Source organism: Notothenia rossii, assembly GCF_949606895.1.
Source record: "Notothenia rossii genome assembly, chromosome: 1".
NCBI classification, from domain to species: Eukaryota; Metazoa; Chordata; class Actinopteri; order Perciformes; family Nototheniidae; genus Notothenia; species Notothenia rossii.
Genome location: NC_136912.1, coordinates 44646785 through 44652784, shown reverse-complemented (window position 1 = coordinate 44652784; position 6000 = coordinate 44646785). Strand labels below are relative to the sequence as shown.

The window sequence follows — 6000 nt, the reverse complement described above, 5'->3', positions numbered from 1 at the left end:
ATATATCCATAGCATGCAAGTTGTTTTACAGTAATAGAATATAATAATTATCTTTGTGCTTAAACACTAATCAAAAGGGTACAACGTTGGTCTCCCACCAAATGCGCTGTCATCAGATCAAATTAAGGGCCCTTAAGGCAGTCAGCACCAAACATATATCCAGTCTACTCAACTACCCTGAATTGCAGGTTAGTTTTTGTTTTTAATCTCCGGGGGGGGGGGGGGGGGGGCATGCAGATCCACCATCCCCCCTGGCTTTTTTTTACAACTTGACCACTGGTTGCAACCACATCAGCAGTGACATTTTTGAAGAGTTTACGTGTCTGAGAAACGATGGTTGTTACCGAGTGGCTGAATAGGACTACAGAAATTGTCGAGGCCGTTGTACGTCATTACGCCGAACACGTAAACACTCCCGCTAAATTTGTTTTCCCCTATGTTCTGCTTGAAAGCAAGTACCTGCCTATCTTTAGTATCTGTATATCTATATCTGACCATTAGAATCTGTATTTTTGAAATTGTCGTTTTTAACACCGTAGTTTTACAAATTATAGAATAATTAATTACCAGTGTTTTCTAATTTTACTCGGCAGTTCGTTTCATTAGCTAACGTTAGCTAAAGCTAGCGCTACTAGTTAGCTACGCAATGGTTTGTTGCTTTGCTCTGGGTTGCAGCCACAGGTCTTCGCATGAAACGTGCTTGTTCTATCGTTTCCCAGCCAATGTTTTCCAAAGGAGAGTCTGGCTTCGTGCCATGAGGTAAGCTGACGTTACATTTTTGTCCATGTCACGGTGAAATGTAAATGATGGGTAGTGACTGTATCGCCGTTTTAGAGATGGCGCTGCTGAAAAGACCGCAACATAAGTAAAGATAATGAATACATCCTATTAAAACCTGTGTGGCTTATATGATAAGTCTAATTAGTACAAGCAGCATAACGTTTCACCATGTAACTAAAGATTGTAGTCAGGAAAATTAGTTTGAAATATTGAACTAATAACAAATCACCTCCGGCTGGCAGAGAACTCTGCTCCATAGCTTCTCTTGGACGTAAAATCACATGTACATTTTACATTTATATTCAATTTAATATTCCATCCCTCACATACTTTTGTATATATAATAACTTATATTTAGTTTTTCTTGTTATGCTGCTGCAACACAAACATTTCCCAAATTGGGATCAATACAGTAATATCTTATCTTAATTAATTAAGAAATATAACTATTATAATTAGTGTAGCAGCTGACACCTATTTTCAATATGGATTAATCTATCGTTTATTTCTTTAGTTCAATTTTCATCTATAAAATGTCAAAATAGTGAAAATGTTCACGAGACTTATCAAAGTGCAAGGTTATATCTTTAGATGTTTTGTTTTAGCCTATGTACTGCATGTCTTAATGCTCTTACAGTATTATGTGACGGTGTGACTTCCATGAAACTAATATTTTATATCTTCCCAACAGACGAGCTGAAAGGAAACCTAACACTCTAACAACCACAACATTGCAAAGGCGAGTAACTGTAAATTAAAAACAATTCACAATTTTTAAATTTCTTTTTCCTTCCAGTGAGGTGAAGCTGACCTTGCACTTGGTGCCAGGAAGGATGTTTCTCACACAGGCTGAATGTTTCTCCTTCCTTACTTACACAGAAGCCCTTGATTTGCAATGCTTCACTAATTGTCATTTCCCTGGCTCCGTAGGGATACTTTACCTCCAGCACAGCGGAAGACCCCACCAGACCATCTGGAGATGCCCCCAACAATCCTGATAGGGAGAGCCACAAATCTGACTCATGGACCTGCATCTGGGTTGCAGTGGTGAATGCCCTGACGCCCTCACATTCATTCATAGTCCCCCACTGTACAGACAAAACACCATCAAGGGCCTGTTGTTGCCCTAGCACCCTGGCAATAAAGGAAGCAGTCACACGCTTTGACCTCAGGACAGCTCCAAAGTTGCTGGCAGTCAACCTTCCTTTCCTGAACAAATGCCAGTTTGGGTTGGTTCGCTGACCAGTGTGTGATATATTTATTTTAATGTCACCTTATATATTTGTGTGTGTTAGATTTGAAGGGACAAAGTACATTTTTCCTCTCAGATATAGAGGTTTTTTATATATATATATATTCCTGAAACAATGTCCCACTAGTAATAATAAATTAAAGCAATATTCTTTTTCTTCCACTTTTTATGTGTAATCAAAAGGGTCTTTTGTTTTGGCTATTTGTGAGCAGGCATAATACAAATGACCTTTGACATCTGCTTTGCAGTTCCCAGACATCGGGAGGGGCCCTGAGTCTCTAGCTTCCTATGTTAATTGCTAAAACCCGTATTGATTAGCCCAAAGGGCGATGTGCCTCAGATATAAGACAGTTAAAGTCTTGTAGAATTAATGATTTATCTCCTACAGACCCCAAAAGAGGCCTTGAGAATTGAGTCAAACAGTTACCGAGGCCATAGTCTTTTGTTCTCATTAATGTCTGTATTCATTCCAGTAAAACGGACTTCGAGGTGAAAGGAAGTTCAAATATGGCCTTAAGCTACCAGAACAATTAAACTTCTGTTAATCAACCAAAACTCATGACTATCAGGGGACAGTACATTGGGACCTATAACAAGGGTCGCTTCATAGAGAATATGTGTGTGTATTCCTTACTGTGATCATATGTCCTGTATAATCATTTATCAACTATTCCTGTATTGGTGTTTTATTTGATTTCTCTGTTTTAACTCTTTCATGTGTGAGTACTAAATTGCTACAAACATTGTGGAGAGATTAGCTTAAACATGTTTTATTACTCTGTATGAAGAAAGAGCAGAGGTGGATGACAGGAGACAGGCTGGAGGAGGAAACATTCTTCTTAAAGATTTCCAGCATGTCAAAATATCAGAGAAGTCTATATATCTTGAAATATATGTGTGTGTTTAATTACTTTGTATCAATAATTACTTTGTATGTGTAAAAGGAAGCTGGAAATATGCGACGTGAAACCTTTTATTTGAAATAAAGATTCTGCAGGGAATATTCTTAAAGAACAATAGCTCAAGTGTCTGGAAAAGCTGCAGACTAAATGAGTGAGCGGTACTATTTTACTTCTTGAGATCAGAGCTAATGTTTTCCTCTTGTTATTATTATTTGAGGTTAAGGTAACTCACATGTGTTATTTGTATAATCAAACTATAAAAAACTATATCTTAAACCTATCTTTATAAAATGCCAAAAGTATGTGAAACTTGCAAGGAGGGGTTTGTTATCTCAAATGTAAGGGTCGCCTCTGGCTCGCGCTGATTGGCTGTCTTTTCTAAATGGAGGACCCCTCGGGGGGGAGCAGCCGCATAGCTCCTCCTGGGGTTTTTGGATATAAACCGTTGTTTTCTTTAGACAGCTCTCTTCTTTTCTTCAAGCTGACCAGATCTGTAAGATTGGAGGAAGAGCAGGAAGTACTTCCTTTGTATTTGTATTGTTACTTTTTATCATTAAAACAAGATTATTGTTTAACTTGCATTCTGGTGTTTCTTAATCTCTTCCTTTTTACGAATTTACCCAGTTTACCAAACGACACGCGGAGACGAGCTTGGTTTTAAACATCCTCCATCTCTAACAAATGGTGACCCGATGTGTCGGAGTGGGGTGATTCAGGGAAGAGAACACCAACGGCAAGCGCACGGAATAGTCCAGGGCTAAACATCTCGGCCTCTTCTGACAACTAAAAACAGAGCTGTACAATACCAGGTGAGCAGATACCAGTTCAATTCAAAATCTGTGATTTGACCATATTCCAAATTTTAGGGTTGTCAGACGAAGTCTACAGTGTTTTTATGATAACAATACAAATGCATATTTTAGTTTAGGTAGGAAAGTTATATCAAATAGAAGTGAATCAACGAGATGTGGTGTGTAAGAAGAAGGTGAAAGGCCCCGTAATATTTTCAAAATTAGACGGCTAAGACTCGTTGGGGAAGTTCAATGGTTTCTTTCAGGACTCCATCCGGCAACTAATCAGAATAACAATTCTTAGGTTCATAGGGACCAAGGATACGTTATAAGTAAATCCAAAGGAGAGTAACGCAACCTTCAAAAAGCTATTTTGAAGTGACCGGACCTCATTAATCCTTTGTTCTGTTGGGGTTGAATCTATAAAGCCAAACGTCACGATAAAGAGTTCTGTAAACCTGGATTACGACTCCATGTCAGCGTCACATCGTTGAAAGACGGTGTTGAAGCGCGCTGAGAGGCCTGCTAAACTTGTTGGAATAAACATCGGACGATAAAAGCTGAATAGACTGTACAGGGAATTTTTTCTGTGAATATTTACTAGTAACAAAGAGAGAAAGTCAGATAAAAAAGCGAAGTTTTAGCCTGCTGCTTTCAAAATCATTTCTCCCCTCAGTGAGGTGGAGCTCATTCTTGGTCGGGTGCCGCCATCTGGTGGCCAACAGGGTGTGGCACAGAAAAGACAGACTAGCGGTTCTAGTATTGCTTAATAGTATGGTTTGTTGGCTCCATCTGCTGGACGTATTTTGTAGTATTTCTTGTAATATTGCATTACTTTGATCCAAAACAACTCACAATAACTGCGATTCACCAGGAACATACAATCAAAGAAGACAGGATCATTAAACTATAATCAGGTTTTATAGTGTCAAAACATTTCAAGTGCTACTCAACTGGCTTTCAATAAACCAGTCCGCTGTTACTATATAAGTGCTTTATTAGTACTTTTCTGTTATTAATTCTATCACTAAAGGTGGAGTTGAAACTGAAACTCTGAACTCACTGATGAACAACTCTATTGGTACCGTATGTCAGCTGAAGCCACACCACACATTTCATTAGCTATCAGGAAGGGCTATGAAGCTAGGGAACTTGGTCCTATGGTAAAGACACTGCTAGAAGTCGAGGATTGGGAACCAACACAAATAGCAGCACTCACATACTCTCCCTCACACAAAGCTTATGCTCTAAAAATCTGCACACAAGAATGCGTCTTCATGGAGAGACACGAAGTGGAGAGACATCACGGTAGAGAAAAAACTGACCATTCATTCACTGAAGACATGTTGCGTGACCTCCCACCTGACCTGTGGGCATCTGACTCTCATGACGTAGGTTTCTGCTCAAAGGCTGTACCAACAACATTTGAGGTGAGCAGCACTAGGCTTATAAATCTATCACAGTACCCTGTTAAACCACAGGCCAAAGGGGGTATCAGCAAGGCAGTTGAGGGACTGAAGAGAGCGGGGGTGTTGGAACCCTCACAAAGCGAGTGGAACACTCCAATACTCCCGGTATCAAAATCTAGCGGGGAGTACAGAATGGCTCATTATTTAAGGACCATTAATGCTATTACAACTACAGCTCTGGTACCAGTTCCTAACCCATACACAGCTATCTGTAATATCATACCTGAACATACATGGTTCACCTGTATTGTTCTGGCCAACGTTTTCTCCTGCATACCTCTGGCGGAGAAAATGAGACCTATTTTTTCATTTACAATGGGAGGGGAGAAACTACAGTACACAAGACTACCCCAAGGCTTCAGTCTGTCTCCAGGAATATTTAACAAAATACTCAGGGAACAGCTAGACGGCGTTTCATTACCGGAGGGGGTGGTATTGATCCAGTATGTAGATGACCTTCTCATTGCAGCACCCTCGGCAGCCTCTTGTTTAGAGGCCACCAGGAACCTACTGGTTCGCCTCCACGCAACATGGTTCAAGGTCTCCAAGAAAAAGCTACAATGCACTCGTAAAGAGATGACATTTTTGGGCAGAGTTATCTCTCCAGCAGGTACAGGCATGTCAGCAACACATCAGGAGATTATATTGCACCACCCAAAACCCAGGACAGTTAAAGAAATGTTATCTTTTCTGGGTCTCACAGGCTACAGCAGACACTACATCCCAGAGTATAACCCAAGAACAGCTGTACTGAGAACACTGATCAATGAGAAAGGCATGCGCAATCTCACTGCCACACTGGCCTG

The 6000-nt window shown here is 40.1% G+C and overlaps 1 long non-coding RNA gene across 1 annotated transcript; it reads left to right on the top strand.

Annotated features, from left to right (window-relative positions):
* The first annotated feature begins 331 nt into the window (after positions 1-331).
* On the top strand, positions 332-3406 carry LOC307021660. The gene is made up of 3 exons (XR_013803219.1): positions 332-759; positions 1472-1519; positions 1711-3406. It is a non-coding gene; the product is annotated as an uncharacterized lncRNA (long non-coding RNA).
* The last annotated feature ends 2594 nt before the right edge of the window (positions 3407-6000 follow it).